The following is an 18322-nucleotide window of genomic DNA, read 5'->3' as shown; positions in this document are numbered from 1 at the left end:
ACTTTATGATTTAATTAACATTGTTTAATAACGATCACCATTCCTGTAGGTACAGTATTGTTTCTGTCGCCAAGATCTTCCGTTATTGGTGAGCTCTTTCAATTAAATTTCTCAAATTAAAAATAAAAATCTGGAGTGGACTCTCTTTCTGCAATTATCTGTATTTCTAAATATATGTAGTTCTATTACATCATCTACATATTCTATATCAATTTATTTTCTATCTTAGAAGTTTTACTGAATTAGTTTCCATCAGTAGTACTCGATTTAATAAAATAAATCGATTATGAGAAAAAAATTATAAGCCAACTCCGAATTTTGATTAAATGGCTTTTCCTGATGTTTTGAATAAACTGAAAGGTATATTAATATTTAGATTGATATAACCTTTACAGAACCTTAAAAAAAACTTTTGAATGGTTTTAAAGAAACTCGTGAACATTCTGAAAAAATTGTTCAGTGAATTCGCATTTTCAGTCAACTGATTATCTATAAATTTTTAATTTTCTTTTTAATATTTGATACTTTTTTCTGAAGATTCAGAACATAAAAAAAAAAAAAATACTGCAACGGAGTTCAACTTCTCCAAGAAGACCACCTTAAAAGGTTAGAGTTTCATTTAAAGAGATGGACATTTGCACATGTATGTTGCAATTCCTATTAAAAAAAGTTGGAGTTTTCTAGAAAAAACTTTAAAAATATTTTCAGTAAAGTGGCACTTCCAGTAGAATTGTGTTCAGAACTTGAATAAATTAAGCCGTGGTCGCTTCTAAATAAAATATCTAATTTGTACTATTTCTTTCGGTTTTTGAATTGTGATGAGCATGCGCATAACGAAAAAGTACTAAATTATAAGAAAGTACATATAGACCCTTTTTTAGTATTTCAACATAGGTCTTTGAAACTAGTGACAACTGTTAAGGTGAGAAACGATTATGACTTTAAGCTCCTTCTTTAGCTCTAAATGACTAAACATTTATTAAACTGACTTTACGGTAATATTTAGAAACTAAAGGGACGTACGGAATTACAGCTCACTAGGCTACCATATACCTTTTGATGGACCTAGGCGATATGCAACAGACTCCTAAGCGGAGTTGTGGCTGTTACTAAGTAAAATTCTAAAACCACATAGTTAATATTGAAGTCGAAAATGAGTTAGCAGTTAAGACCCTCAGTACTATCATCCTAGAATAACCAGTCTCTCACAAAGTAATCCTCCTCAAAGATTCAAATAAACTTTTAGGCTGGCGATAAACGGGCAGCACGGGTACCCGAAAGCAACAAACCAAATATTCGTCTCATTTTAAATAAGGCAATTTTTTTTATTTTTATAAATATGGTTTCACTTACATTTCGATACGTTTAAATTTAGTAACGATTTAGTAAAGAAACGTAACAAAGAATAGGTAAGAAATCTTCTACTAAACTTAACCAAAAAACTTGCTTTCAAGAAACCAGCTCCTAAGCATCACACACTTTGCAATATATTACATCAAACAGGATATTGTATCACACGCGGCACATAATATAAACAAATTTTGTTTCCTCTAACAGTAAATAGATTGGTCTCTCCCTTGCAAAAGAAACACTTAAATGGGTTAGTCTAACGGGTTACCATTGTTTTTAAAATAATTAAAAACAATAAAGTGGCAGAATAAGTAGTAGCAAATTAATAATTATTTTTTTGTATTATTCTTTTGCAGCTAATATTGACTTTCTACTTTCCCAAGATAAACTCTCAACACGATGGCGAAAGTGAACAGAAAAAAATTAATACATCGAAGTATTAAAATGTAGGATTTCACTCGTTATGAATTGAAGAGGGAATTCAGTAATTATAATTGTAGGAAATTAGTACTATAGTAAAAAATTTAACACTCGAATTTCATAAAGTTTCTTTAAAAGCATTTCTTTGACGAGTATATTATACCAACTTACCGGAGCACAAAATTAAGCGATAAAGAAAGGAGATGCAATCGCCGGACTTTCTGATTCAAGTGATAAATTGAAACCTTTAAAAAAGTTTATATCGTTGTTTTAATCTTTAATGCTGGAATTGGGATAATAAAGGGGTTGCAAGCTATTGCATTTCTGACTTTTACCTAAATTATTACATTATTTTGTTAATAATTCTTGTTATAAAAATTTAGAACGAGCTGAGTTTGAACACGATCTGCAGTTCCCAACAAGCTCGCTTTTCTTCACCTTCGCAGATTAGCCGGCATGCCGGTAATTTGGTTCATTAGAGACGGCAATTCCACTCTGGACAGTGGGCTTAAAAGAGGATTTCAGAAAAAAATCTGGAACCTACTGGATCGAACGCGGGATGCACATAGTCAAATCACTGAGCCAGTTCCATATCTTTCATTCTTTTATCACTTTCTTTTTAAACTAACGCGAGTCGACATCTGAGGCATTTTTTCATGGATTCCCAATCTGCGGACAGTAATCCTTTTCATTTAGTATTACTTATAGTTCTAAAGAAAAAATTAATGTTATTTTTTAGGGTTCGATATCTGCGAAGTATGCATGTTTGTAGATCAGCTGAACTTCTCAGCACTAGTCCGTTTGATACATAGACATGAGGAAGTCCTTTGTGTTGCTTGGGTAATTTGGCGCAACTCCTAAGAAGCCTGTGTGGAAGTCTAGCTCGCTTAGTCTTGAATGAGAAGAAGGACGTTTGTCAATCCAGGGTAAAAAATGACGCATGAGAGTCGCTGCAAGTTGAAGAAGACAGGATCAGCATTGAAACGTGTGACATGCTGACATTTCTGTCCCTCTTTTACTGATTCCTGCAATTCCTTCGCCAAAGATCCTGTTTATTGTTTGCTAAGTTAAGGAGTATAGAGCCAGTATATGCTCTGCATTTCGCAGAGTTATCTCTGATATCTATACTGTGTACAGGACGTGGCTAAATATACTGCCCTGCGTCACTCCTGCTTCCCGTAAAACTGTTTTTTGCTAAGCGAGTAACAGCAAAAAGTTATGACTACAGGTGAAGAATGTGCATAGCATGGGAACAAATTTTAATTCGAACAATAATCCAGGTTGCCTAAAAGATTGTTTATTTAATTAATTAAATGGAATGAATACTTTTTATCAAAACCACCAAATTTTTTTTAGTTTAATCAGACCAAAGTAGCTTTAAATTTGGCCATCGAAATTACAACCTCAACGCACTTATCTAAAATAACAAATCTGCAATGGTTCAAGTACAATGGTAAATAGCAGTCTTATCTGATTTCCTCTCTCCCTTGAGGACCATTTTCAGATCGAGATTGTATTCACCATAAAATACATTAATAAACTGTCAAACATTGCTATAATACAATTCACTATTTTCACTTATCGAAGACAAAGCAATCTGCAGTAACAGTTGTGGTGAAAATAACTAAGTTTCACTCATGAGATTAAATATAGTAAATTAATATTTTTACTAAGGGTCCCAATAAAGAATTGACAGATAAGTTGCAAGTCTAATTGATTTGGAAGTTGACCATTTGAAAAAATTTTCATTACTTTAAAATTTGATTGCTTTATGGACGTAACAAGAAAGAAAACTTCAGGTGTTATGTTGCCAGTGAATGGTAAGTAAGCGAAAATGAGTCTATCACGGGAGAAAAATAACGTTTCTCTTTTAGACTGAGGTCGTAGCGTTCGACTGAAATAACTAGAGAACACAGATCAGCGTAGTAAGATTTTTGTCGGACAGATAGATTTGCAACGAAAGCTCTATAAAGGACAAAGCGTACCTTACAGCTCTGAATGACTACGGTCAAAAGAAAGTAGTGGCCCACTTCTGGGTTTCGGAACATCAAGGAATCCATGAATAAAGCAGATGTGTAGGCTTCACATCCCTTCGTAGCTTTGGAGACAGTGGAAGATGAAAGGTTGGGGTAACTAAATTATTGTGCCCAATCGAAGAGTTTTAAAAAGATGTTACACTTACGCAATCCGTGGCTGTTTACTGGGACTGTAGCTCACACTAGATAAAGGTGAAGGTAAATCGCCGGGCACAGTAAGATTGAGTCACTACTTCGGGAAATTCTCGCAATTTGTGCAATTCAAATTGGAGGACCTTTGTAGGAGTTGTAATGAACAAAGACAACTTTATAACCTGCTTCTTAGAGATATGCAAAGTTACTGTAAAGAGATCGGTAGGTTACCAGAGTGAAGATAACAGTGGTAAGATTGATGAGTTGTAAGTGGATGATAGGATTTCGTATAGGGTAGAATAGGAGTTAATTTGTGACGAGGCCCTGTGTCGCAGGTCATCCACTTAGAAACAAATACATTAATTTTGACATTCACAACTGATAATAATTGTAAGGGAAAATTGGTTATTCTAAAAACAAATTTGTACTCAAGCGTAAATTAATCGTTACACCAAATAAGGAAGATTACAATATTTTAAAATGTTCTTAAATTCTGATATCGAACATAAAGATTATTTACGATTTATTTCTTACCGATTAAAATATTAAGCTCCAGATGACCATAAAAGTGCACGGTATTATGTATAATTGCGTAATAATCTCTATGGAGAATTATTGTGACTGTAGAGAAATAATTGCAAGTTATTGATTTTTCATTTAGATTTATCGTTTGAATCAATATCCCAACTGCACCGGGATAGCTGAGTAACCACCGCGGCAATTATAATTTATCTTCAAACGAAACGCACGGGTAAAGCAAATAGCTGTGGCCTAGATACACACTGCAATAAGGTTATTAGTGTAATTGATACAATTCAGGACTTAATTTTAGAATTAGCTAACGTACCAAATTACATTCTATAATTTATAATTATTTTATTATTTTTATTTTTCAATTACACAAGTAGGGGGGCCAACAGAATTAAAAATATCAGACTTCCCTCAACACTCAATATTACAGTATAACTATAATGCTACCATGTTATTTACAAAAGACTAAAAAAAAAAAGCAATGACAAAATATGCCAAACTTTTTTACGGACTATTTGGACGTCCAAAATGCCTACAGTTCTAAGAAAATTGATATTCAATACTATTCTCAAAACCTATGTGGATTAACGGACTACAACTGAGGGGTTCAGTCAAACCTACGAACAAATGGAATGCACAGACAATTTACCAAAACTACGAGACAGACTCGTACTTCGACAGATAGTTGACACACCGTTCTACGTAAGTCAACCGTACTCCTTAAAACTCAACCTCCCTTTCGCACAACTAATTAAAGCAAAATATTACAAGTTCCACACTATCCACTCTGCAGAGGTCTCTCGCCTCCAGCTGTCGCTGAATTGCCAGTGGCCCCGAGACTTCCTTCTGGTCTAAATACCATCATCATCGATATCCTGGTGCTACCACCGTTCTCCTTTCAAGACCCATTTACACCTACTCTATATGTTTATAATACAGATAGTAAATTACTAAATAAATAAATATTTAATTAAAAATGAAGAAGTCTACGTCTTTTGTAAGCCTTTCTTTTCGCCAACAAATTACTTCTCAGTAGAAAACTCCATAAAATAACAAGTTATTAATGCATTATGTTATTTCATTTTTGATGACAGAAATATATGTATAAATGATTATACTAATACAAAAAGATTATACTTCCTATTCGTGGAATTTTTATATATGGCTAAAATAACTATTTGACAAAAATAGTCTTGCATGGCCAATTACACCAACTGCCAATGGATCCCCTTAATTACTGGTCCACACTCGTACTTACTGCTCCCTGAATGTTGAAATGACAGAAGCAGCAAAATAATTGTTGTTTTGACTGACTGAGAAGCAGATTCAGCAATAAACATTCCAAAGTAAACAATGACATCACACTTCACCGATAATGTTTATGAAAGCTATGAACATGTTAAAACCATTTAAATTAGCCATAAACCATTATTAACTTAATTTCTTTACTCTAACAATTAGTAATTAATGATTTTCAAAACACTTTTAAGACATTAATTTGACTAATGCTTTCATACAAAATAAACTCATTTATTTAAAATTATGCTTATTCCTAAGGTACTACAAGAATTCATGTCGATAGCAACATACTAGGATTGAATTTCAGCATTGGATGTAAAATTGTTCGGTTCAAAAATCAATGTTGTTTGTAGTACAAAAGCTTGTGCTTTTTTCCACACACGACTGAAGTTTAAAACTATGATATACTTGCATTGATTGTACTATGAAGGCTCCCTATGCTTCTTCTAAAGTATGTAATACGAAACGCAATTACTGTCGAAATCCTCAGATAGTGACCTAAAGCTGGAGCGTGATCGTACGGCGATTCCGATATTGTAAGACGGTAATTTGAGAAGTCAATGCGTTTTCGAGAAGGAGTAATTCATCGCAAAATTTTTTCAAGAATGAACTTTTCGATCTTTACCACCGACAACTAGGAAAAAGTGTGCCCAAACATTTTAGTAATCGCAAAACAGTTTATTCTAAAGCATAACTGCACAGTGCACACCAACACTCAGGTTAAATTAAGTTAGGGAGCTTGATGTCTTTGAACTTTCCTTACACACCCTGTAGTGCAGACAGCTCATTAAGGCTACAATTTGATACGAATCATGAAATACTTTATTTGCAGAACTTTAACGAAATTAATACTGAAGCAGAATTATGATTCCAAACTCAAGGAATGGTTTCAGTGTGGGACCATTTATTGGCAGAAACATTCCTTACTCACAATGGTGATTTGAACATGAATTAGTGGAAGATAGGTTTTTAGAAGAAACCACTTAGGAGAGAAACACCTTCCAGGACTGAGGGGTTTCAAAAATAGATATTTCTAGTGAAATCTCGAAATCTAAAATTTGCACGATCAAAATTTCTTACTAGTAGAGCAGGGAAATGATGAAAGGGGTTGCTGAAAGCCAAGTATGAATAGGTTAAGAAATCCATTGAAAGATATCTTTTTAGCATTCGTTACAGTCAGGGGTTCGGGAGCACCATCACCTTTCCTCAACTTAGTATCTTGGAAAATAATCTTTTTCTTCTTCCCCGGAAGACTCTAGGCTTCTCAAGCACCCTTCTGCCCACTCCTTCCTCTTGCCTAACCGATCAAACCAAATAACTTTTCTCGCAAATATTCAGGATTTTTTTTCTAGTTTGTTCAACGTAGCAACTTAACAGCTAATCTCATAGTAAACTTTTAAGTAAACGTTGTAATATTAGTTGAACTAAAAGAAGGACACGGAAAAGCCTTGGCCGATAAGAAACAGGGCTGCCACGCAAACAAGGCGAGAGTTTTCGTGATAGCCGGTAGCCGGTAATAGATCACACCTAACGGCGCAGTTCGCTGCTCTCACATTATCAGATAATGGCAGCACACCCTCACACAAATATTGTGGTGCAGTGCGCCAACCACTGTAATTATCTAGACGAGGAATACCTGCCCATCTGACCTAGTTACCAAAAGTTTGAACAAATAACCTCTCCACCTCATTTCCTCCGTTTTGTATTCTTGCCACATTCTTGCATTTTACAATTTTTTGTTTAATAATTCATCCCCCTATTTATCACTAGCAACACAAGCTAGTGCTAAACGGTACAACTTCTCTTCTTTCTAGGTAGAAAGTAATGGTCTTATTGTGAACTTTTAAAAATTGTGTTTATACCCGAAATGCATTCCAGAATACTCGACAAAACTTCAGGTGAGTAAACACCTACCTCACTTTCCCTTGCTGCTGCTAAAAATTTCTTTTTTTTTTTTTTTTTTAATTTCTATATTGAACTCTTACTATTTGTCCCTCCTTATCTGCTTCAAATTCCATCAATAACAGATCGAGGGGGAGAAAGATGTGATAGAATGTAAAAGTAAGGTCATGAAGGTACCAAAACTAATAATAAATTATTTCAAAAATATTAGTCATAAACTGCGAAACGAATTCTTCCATCAAACAAAATCTATGTCCTACCAAATCTGAAAGTAATATGGTATTTAAAAAGAAAACAAAAAACAAATTAATATAATAAGTAACCTATTCTTGGGAACTTAATTAATCTTGTTTTTTGAAATACGTGAGAACAATTTTGATTTTGTTTTTCTAAAATCAGATAATATAGTCCCCTGCTGGGCTTTTCAAAATGGCAACACAGATTTATTTTCGTGCTGCCTTCACTTTACCTTTAACATTGATTAATTTTAGCTTCTTTCCAAATTAAGAACAAACCTTAATCCAATATTTGCATCGCTAATGTTAGAAAATTAACTGAGCTGCAGGCGGCCAACTTTACATATCCAACCGTGACATTTGCTCTTTTCATTGAAATATCTTACACTTCTACAGTCTGTTTACGAACAGCAAAAATGAGCTCAGGCTAAAGCAGAGTTTTGAACCAAGAGGTTAGGGCCTCGGGCTGAAATCGCTGAAACAATGCATGATACTGCCTGTTGTAGGAATGGCTGGCAAAATCTTCGACAAGTATTTCACAGAATTTTTTCCAGACAAAGAGGCTTAGAAACGTGAACAGCCTAAGCGATTGTGAGTGGTGCTAGGACCTTCTCGATCACACTAGTTGGGCTAATCAAAATCTTTCATGTAGAGCATGTCACAAAAGTCGGAAGATGATCAATAACTGAGTCGACACATTGTAAGATGTCTGGCATTAGGGGCTAAAAATCCCGTATTTCCTTAATATTCTGGCCGCTATTATTAAACTGCTTGGAACTCTGTCGAAAATGTCATTCAGCTAAAGGATATTGATCGCTTGGCCCGGGAGGAGTCCCATGAAGTTTTCACGGGAGTCCAATATTTTTGTGGCTTTCAAGTCTCCAGAATGATACTGGAAATAATAAATTCTAAATTTACTATGATATTTCAACAAGGCTTGGTGGTTACTCAGATGATCGCTAGCTTGCAGAGTGAGTCAATTGGAAGCATGGGCCTGAGTAGGTTTAGTTAGGCAAAAGTGGAAATCGCACAGTGTCATGAGACAATGTAAGTACATCAATGGATAAAAGAGTTCGCTCTTATTAGCTAAAAATGAATACCTCCGTACATCACACAGAAACCAGGGCTTCTAAGTCTACTTCAGAAAGGAGCGAAGGAAGTGCTTCAAGTAGAGATTGCCACCGAAGATCCTGTCCAATCCTCCCTGAATATATTGTTACACGGTATTTAGTCATAATGTGTGACTAATGTAAGTAGCTTAGAATAACTCATGCCACTTAATTTTAAAAATTCAGGAAAATAAATTTAATAAACTCGCATTTTCAATGGACGGATTTTTGCAAACAAATCTTTAGACGATTACTGAGATTAGTTTCCTCTTTTATGATATTCTAAACGGTTTCAGAGTGCATCACAACGAATTTCTGGCTAAAATTTAATAAACGCGATACAACAAATTACTTCCTTTCGCTAGCAGAAGAAGGAGTAAACAGATTTCTTAGAAATTTTCTCAATTATTGATTTTTAAATTGTCAAATCAAAAGAATATCTTGCGATTACTTCCAAGTTGATTGTTATATTACTCACTTCCTGAGATTACTCCTTCACGGTTTGATTTTGTAATTTACTTAACATTACTTTGTTACAATGGTTCAGGTGTTTTAAAAGAATCTAAGAAGGAAACAATAGATAAAATGTTACTTCAAAGTACAGTACACGCCCCAACTTTAACCTTCCAAATAATTACTATATAAAGGAACTGAACAATTTTTATTTTTTTTTATAAACTGCTGGGCGATCACTTCAGTGCAATTGCCTTTAAAGACCTTATCTTTGATTTCATTGTTTAAGCTTTATACCTGTTATTTGTCGTTTCTTTTATACTTCATTGTGAGTCATAACCCAATATTATGGTTTCATTGTTTTTGTAAATAAAAGCAAAGTCATTATTTACTGTTTTTGGACATATTCATTTTTACTTTAATTCGTATAAGAGAGGAGGAGCCCGACGGACGGTATCAGAATGCAACCTATTATTGTACGAATCAATGCCAACTTCTGATTTCCTTTTTTACCACTCTAAGAAGAAAGAGTTTATCTGAACCAGATTTAAAGAAAAGAGAAGAATTTGAATTTTCGCTAAAGATGCGTTTTAATTCCGGCTTGAAAGAATATCATTCTACTGGTATCGATTTTTCGTATACACGGTAAATTCCTAGGCAAACCACCAAATGGTTTTATCTCAACTTGGACGTAACATATGCTAGGCAAATCACTTTGGTTTAAAACATATTCTAAAGGAATGACTATTTTATTAGTTCTAAACTCTGAAACTTCATGCTTCCTTCAGCAGTAAGTTAACTTAGACAAATGGTGGCATGTCTAATATTAAAGTCAACTATCTTTTTGACGCTAAATCTAAATTTATAGAAAATTTAATTACCTAAATCTCGACATGAAAATTTATCTAGTATTAAAAAACTTGCTCTTGGAATTAGAAAAGAATATTAATAATTAGAATTTCTTTCTCTCTAGACATATGCACACTGAGGTAATTTACAGATAATCCTCAGTATACAGGAGGCAGATAAACAATACGAAAAGAGATATACAACCTGTATAGAGGTTTGAAATTTGAACGATTCAAAAAAACCTACTAAAATTAAACTTTCATATCTCATTAACTTTTATCACTAAAAAATTTTTATTTATACCACATACAGAGTTAACTTTTCTCTACAAATTGGTAAAGAAATCATTAAAATCTAACCAATAGAAAGAAAGATAAAAAGGTTTGAAAATTCCACGAAATGCAAACCCACCAAAATTTAACCTTCCATAACTCATTAACTATCATGGCAAGAACATTGCAATTTATACCAGTTTATAGAGAATACTTTTCTCTACAATTTGGTAAAGAAATCATTAAAATCTGAACATTAGGAAGAGGGATATAAAGGTTTCAAATTTGAAGGAAATTGAAACCCTCAAAAATGTAATCTTCTATTACACAATTATTATTATCGCTAGAACACACAATTTATATCAGATTATAGAGAATACTTTTCTCAACAATTTGGTAAAGAAATCATTAAAATCTGAACAATTGGAAGGGAGATATAAAAGTTTGAAATTTGAAGAAAATGCAAGCCCGCAAAAATTTAACCTTCCATTTCTCTTTAACTATTATCGCTAGAACATGCAATTTATACCAGAGAATAGTGAATGCTTTTCTCAACAATTTGGTATAGAAATCATTAAAATCTGAACAATTGGAAGGGAGATATAAAAGTTTGAAATTTGAAGAAAATGCAAGCCCGCAATAATTTAACCTTCCATTTCTCTTTAACTATTATCGCTAAAACATACAATTTATATCAGATTATAGAGAATACTTTTCTCTACAATTTGGTAGAGAAATCATTAAAATCTACGCAAAAGGAAGAGTGAAATGAAGGTTTCAAATTTGAAGGAAATTGAAACCCTCAAAAATGTAACCTTCTATTACTCAATTATTATTATCGCTAGAACATACAATTTATATCAGATTATAGAGAATACTTTCCTCTACAATTGGGTAAAGAAATCATTAAAATCTAAGCAAAAGGAAGAGTGAAATAGAGGTTTCAAATTTGAAGGAAATTGAAACCCTCAAAAATGTAACCTTCTATTACTCAATTATTATTATCGCTAGAACATACAATTTATATCAGATTATAGAGAATACTTTCCTCTACAATTGGGTAAAGAAATCATTAAAATCTAAGCAAAAGGAAGAGTGAAATAGAGGTTTCAAATTTGAAGGAAATTGAAACCCTCAAAAATGTAACCTTCTATTACTCAATTATTATTATCGCTAGAACATACAATTTATATCAGATTATAGAGAATACTTTCCTCTACAATTGGGTAAAGAAATCATTAAAATCTAAGCAAAAGAAAGAGAATTATAATGGTTTAAAAATTGAAGGAAAAATCAAACCCTCAAAAATTTAACCTTCCATTACTGATTTTCTATTATCGCTAGAACATGCAATTTATATCAGATTATAGAGAATACTTTTCTCTACAATTGGGAGAAGAAATCATTAAAATCTGAACAATTGGAAGGGAGATATAAAGGTTTGAAATTTGAAGGAAATTGAAACCCTCAAAAATGTAACCTTCTATTACTCAATTATTATTATCGCTAGAACATACAATTTATTTCAGATTATAGAGAATACTTTCCTCTACAATTGGGTAAAGAAATCATTAAAATCTACGCAAAAGGAAGAGTGAAATGAAGGTTTCAAATTTGAAGGAAATTGAAACCCTCAAAAATGTAACTTTCTATTACTCAATTATTATTATCGCTAGAACATACAATTTATATCAGATCATAGAGAATACTTTCCTCTACAATTAGATAAAGAAATCATTAAAATCTATGCAAAAGGAAGAGAGATATAAAGGTTTAAAAATTGAAGGAAAAATCAAACCCTTAAAAATTTAACCTTCCATATCTCTTTAACTATTATCGCTAGAACATGCAATTTATACCAGAGTATAGTGAATACTTTTCTCAACAATTTGGTAAAGAAATCGTTAAAATCTGAACAATTGGAAGGGAGATATAAAGGTTTGAAATTTGAAGGAAAATCAAACCCTCAAAAATTTAACCTTCCATTACTCATTTACTATTATTGCTAGAACATTGCAATTTATTTGAATTTATAGAGAATACTGTTCTGTACAATTTGGTAAAGAAATCATTAAAATCTGAACATTAGGAAGAGAGATATAAAGGTTTGAAATTTGAAGGAAAATCAAACCCTCAAAAATTTAACCTTCCATTACTCATTTACTATTATTGCTAGAACATTGCAATTTATTTGAATTTATAGAGAATACTGTTCTGTACAATTTGGTAAAGAAATCATTAAAATCTGAACATTTGGAAGAGAGATATCAAGGATTGAAATTTGAACGATTTATAAAACCCTAATAATTTAACTTTCCATATCTCATTAAGTATTATGACTAAAACATAGCTCTTTTTTTTTTCCTTTGGTTCTAATGCCAATTAGTCATCAGTCCCATATTACAATGTCTTATTGGTATCACATAATCTATGGTATTAAGAATTGGGAACGGTCTAAAAATGTTATGTTTGTTGTGGTTGGTGAGTCGTTAAGTAAAAATGAATACATTTTTTATTAATCTGTACTTAACAATTTTTTTATTTTTTTATTGTGATGTAATACTTAATTTAAGATGGTTGTGTTCCACTTCATTTTGCATCAAAATTATCTAACTTGGACACATTCGTATAATCGAACTCTGCCATGATTTCATAGGGCAGGTTATTAAACCGATAATTAAACACCAATGCTTGAGTGTTGATTCAGCAATTATTGATCAGATCCTTTAGAGGTCTACCACAACCTTGGCAGCATTAAGGCCGCGATAATCTAAATATAAAATCGCTTAAGATTTGATTTTGTAAACAATTAATAATTGTTTACATTGCTTACAAGGCAAAATTCTTACCAAAATATTGATAAATAACAACATTAATTACATTTTTACTTAATGTCTTAGATAAAAAAAACAAAAATCTTGGGTGGAGAAATTCACCCGATCTGCATTGGTTGCAAAACAACAGTTTTACATTTCCTTAGTGTCAACTACAAAAAGTAAAGCGATTGGGACAAAAACTCAAAAGTAATTTTTCATTAAACTTTTCCGAAATTGCGTTTTGATACTAAAATTTTGGCCAAAATTCTGTTCCAGTTTTTAACAAACTACTTGGAAAAGATTATAATGATTTATACAATTGTTACACCAATGCTAGGAAGTGTGAAGCGAATGTATTTATAAGTAAGAAACTCTCCATTCTAGTGATATTCTAGTGATAAACACCTAGACGATGCTGGCTGTATGGCGGAAGACAATGCCAAACCCCCCCCCCCCAAAAAAAAGTGTCAAGGCTTAAAACTTTTCATTCGAACATTTTCAAATAAAAAAGTTTTCTTCCGTAAAAAACGGTTCACAGAGCTTCATGTATTCCAAATCAGAGTTATCACCTGTTTTGCCGCTAAGGAGGTTATTAAAATCGCAATATGCTTGTGGTGACGATGAGTCTGTCCAATGCGATTAAAGTCCGGGGCTATTAGTTTCTTCTGCAGAATTTGCAGGAAACAGTTACTAGCTGTATTATACTAAAATTTTCCGCAGTCAAATTCTCGTTAGAAACTACCAGTAGGTTATTTGGGTACAAGAAAACCATTACCGAACTCCAGTCATAAAAGGTTCTACCAATGAAATCTACAATCTGGCTTCATCCACACTAAATTCGATTTGAATTGCAGAATTTGGACTTGGACTCATATTTGAATATACTGCGGTTCTCCTTTTCTTTGCAGCTATGAATTTGTATTAACTAATTTGAATGGGAACATATTACTACTTTAGTTAAGGTGGTGTCATGAAACAGTTCCAGTCTGGACGCACTTCTTTATTAAGGCGGTTATTGCGCTTTTTTCTGTGCAATACCGACCTCCGGATAATGTTCTCTCGTTACAGAAACCACTGTTTTCAGGGTGATGGACAACGAGCTGTAGGAGGCTCCTAGAAAAAGAAACAGTAAGGGATCGTGCTGGCTGGATTCGAACCTGGGATGTCCTCTTGGGAATCCAATGCGCCCATCACTGAGCTAATACTTCCCTAACTTTTGTGATTTCTAGTTCTGAAAATTGGACATATTACTGCTGCTCCATTCCTCCCCACAGTGAAAAACTTTCAAAGCTCGCTGAATTTAATACAATATTGACTGCTTCATTCTACGTCATTTCTCCAGCCGCCAATTGATTTTACCTTTTCTTCCTTGTTTCGGAAGTCTCCTAAAGCATAAAGTTTTGTTTTAGACGCCACTAACTAAATTTAACTTAGCAAATCCCAACAACCCTTGGTTTACAAGTTAACCGCCTCATGACTTCAACAACTTCACAGGGACATGAAATAGTTATTGCGTTCAGTGCCGAATGATTATTCCTAAAATATTACTTATTTGATAAAAAAGGAAATTAATTATTTTTATTTATACATATAACTTTTTCGAGTACAGCCGGTGACTTATATCGCACCTAAATGGGAAGGCACAATAAGTCTCTTGCGGCTGCGGTGCAATGGGGCATATGTCCCGTCCCTTTTCTAATCTTTATCTTATGTCGCACCTTGAGAATGAATGTTAGTTGTATTCGGCTATACTAAGTTGACAAAAACAATACTCCTTCACAGAAAGAAGCTGATCGGAGTTAAGTGTGTAACGTACGAGCTTCTGCAAAGACACTGACAACAATAATAAATTTACTGAATAATTAAAATCTTATGTTTTAACTTTTTTATAAAAAGATAACATAATTTTTTTCAACAGAAAGACACAGTAATTGAGAGACAAATCAATTATATAAATCATTGAAATATATAGAGAATATTTTACCAGCCAATTCTAGTTATTCCAAAATGCATTCTAACAAAATGATTGTGAGACCAGGTATCGACAATCTCCTGAACTAGCGTTACAGTGACGTACACAACCATAACACAAATACTGAAGGTACTCCCGGTAACTTGGCTCACTATGCACTTAGGCAAGCATCACGGCTAACTGATGTGGAGTTAAAGTTTCTGAGGCCTTGAGCGTTGCGTCATTCGTCCAAACCCCCACCCATTAGCCACCTGTTCTTGAGTCCCACTAACTCAAACCGAAACTCCCTTATCTGTTAATTGTAGCCGATCCTCTATCGTGACTGGGAATTTACAAAATCTTGTTTAAGACACACTGGACCCTCTCTGACTCCACTTCTGAAAATTCCTTCGAACTTGGAATTTTTACTAAAACTCAGTCGGTTTCACTGAAGGTTTTTAACCAATTTAAGGACTTTTTGATCCCCCAGAAATAATAAGAATCAACATAAAGATAATTTCAAACAAAATTCTTCTGAGTATGGCAAACGTTTTCCAAAATTATAAATTTCTTTCCTGAGTGCGATTCTGGAAGATTAAAGCCATCTTTCGAAGCTAGAGAGATTCACCCAGTCTGTGCTAGAATAAACAACTGGAACTGCCTTTGCTAGTTTAGTTTGAGTTACAGACGACGTTGTAAGGACAGCACTAGACCTTTCAGCAAGTTCTTAGAAATGATCTGTTATTTTAAGCGAAACGCAGAAGTTGCTGTCTTGCAGCAAAGCTGACTCGCCCGCCAGAATTTGTTCTCCCATGCGTGGTGAATAATGTACAATATCTGCCTTGTTGTTTCAGACAGAATTGGTTCTTGGTATCTTCAATAGAATAGTGTTTAAATGTCCTCAAATTTTGTTTCAATTTGAAGTGAAAGTTGGAATTTCGTATTAAATCAAAGCTTAGACGAGGGATCGGTTATAATTTATATTGGGTCAAGGGGCGGGTCCTGTTCACCAAGCTTCCGCAGCCAGAGAGGCTAATTAAGTTTTAATATTTGTTACTTAACTTTAAACGAAACTCTTTCCAATTTAACTCACATTTCCAATTGAAGTATTTGACTTGTTTTACTAGTTTAAACGTGTCATGCTTCCAATGTTCATTTGCGTCAGACCATGAACTAAAAGTTCAGATTTATTGCTTTTATACATTTCAGAGTTTGTATCTTCAGAGGTTATGGAGAGCGTACGGGTAGTGACACTGAGCGCGAGGTGGAACTAAGAACTTAATTTTTTTTTTTTTTTTTTGAGCTGGTTTCTGAACTGTCTTGCGATTACATCTTCTAGGTATACAAGTAAAAACTTTTACTTGGAGAGAAGTTTTTCCAAGTTCTTTAGTTAATCGAGGAAAAATGTCAAATTTCTTTAAATTAAAAAAAAAATCCTGCTTGAATTAGTGTGCCCCTTGTGATGTAAAGTATAAATGCTACTTTACAATTCAAAAACATTAGCTGTGCACCAATCGTAAAGAACCTTAAATACTTACTATACTTTTATCATATTTATTTCAATTTTTTTACAAAAATGATATATAATATTCAATAATTTTTAAATAACACAAAACTACGTATTCTCTCAGTCATTGAGCAAGTGTAGTGGGAGACGGAAACATATTTGAAGTCAAGTTCTCTTGATCAAGCTGCTTAATCAACCCTTGATGATGGATGAATATGCGAACAGTTCAGTGAAAAAAAAGCGCTCTGCGACGGATTAAATTAGCTACATTATCCTGCATTGCAGACCTAACCACATTTTCAAAAAAGCAAAGTAATGCTAGTAATGAATTATTTTTAAAATGAAATATTACTTTTTTTAATGCGCTTCATGTCCTAGTTTCACAATATAAATAAATCAATTAACATGTGAATAATAAAGTAACAAAACTAAAAAACTAATTCAATTCTAAACCAGCACAATTTAATAAAAACATGTACGATTTATTTCTTAAAAATCCTTCGTTTTTGAAAACATTTGAAAAACTCTTGAATAACAAAAATTATTGTTAGTTGGCCAGTACTACTGTTCTTCGCATTCCTTTAAAAATAATTAGTCTGAAAAAACCTTTTGAAAAATGTAAGAGAAGTAGACATATTTAAAGAAAATTCGATCCAGCCGTTTTCGAGAAAATTCCAAAATTTCCCTAGTTATTTACCAATTAGCTTTTATTCTGGATTTAATTATTTCCCTCTTGATGGAGGGATGAAAACTTATATTTGGCCATTTTTAATGAATGAGGTTGTGTTTTAGAAACGACTGGTGAGGCAGCTTATTATCTAAGATGATGGTTCAAGTATAGGTGGGAGTCTCGATCTGCGGACTACTTGAGATCTCTTAATAATGAATATTAATATTATGTAGCAGAACTATATATTTAACTGACTGCACTTTAGACAAATGCTTATTGTACACTCCTTGTATACAACTAAAAATAATAATTTTCCTGTGAACTTAGTTGCAATTTAAAGTCTAAGCCTTAATGTGCGTTTGTTAGTAAGCTAAAATTTTTGCTTTTTATTAAAAAGGTTCTCTGGGCCACTTAATCAACACTTTCTTAGCAGGTGAGAAAAACTGTCAACTCACGAAGGGCTTTCAATATGAAATCAGAGAAGAATTAGAAGAAAGTGGAAAACGGCAAATTACAAAAAACTAAACAAATTATTGTAGGAGAATCTCCCTTGCCGCCGGTCAAAAAGAGAGCGTTCCCTCCATGGAGTGATGTGATGGAAATGTATTTGTAAAAATACACTGTAAATCGTATTAATGTATTACATATTAAAAATTAAAAAGTTTTCGTTATTACTTAAATCTTTACTGAATTCCATTGCTAAAACCTCTCTTTCCACCATAATTACACTCTGCACTCATCACAACTTTGTCTCTTTAAAATTACTTTCTGCAACGTGACTCCTTAAAT

At 33.2% G+C, this 18322-nt stretch overlaps 1 protein-coding gene across 1 annotated transcript in view; it reads right to left on the bottom strand.

Moving 5' to 3' along the window:
• The window catches only part of LOC141450303 (uncharacterized), a 97248-nt gene extending 81671 nt beyond the window's left edge, over positions 1-15577 (bottom strand). The window contains exon 1 of the mRNA XM_074120607.1: positions 15390-15577. The gene's annotated coding sequence lies outside the window, so the exon portion shown is untranslated. The remainder of the gene's footprint in view (positions 1-15389) is intronic.
• Positions 15578-18322: the final 2745 nt, after the last annotated feature.

This window comes from Rhodnius prolixus, unplaced genomic scaffold (genome assembly GCF_049639745.1).
Source record: "Rhodnius prolixus isolate KJV_2025 unplaced genomic scaffold, Rpr scaffold_2, whole genome shotgun sequence".
Classification (NCBI taxonomy): Eukaryota; Metazoa; Arthropoda; class Insecta; order Hemiptera; family Reduviidae; genus Rhodnius; species Rhodnius prolixus.
This window is presented reverse-complemented; position numbering and strand designations above follow the sequence as displayed.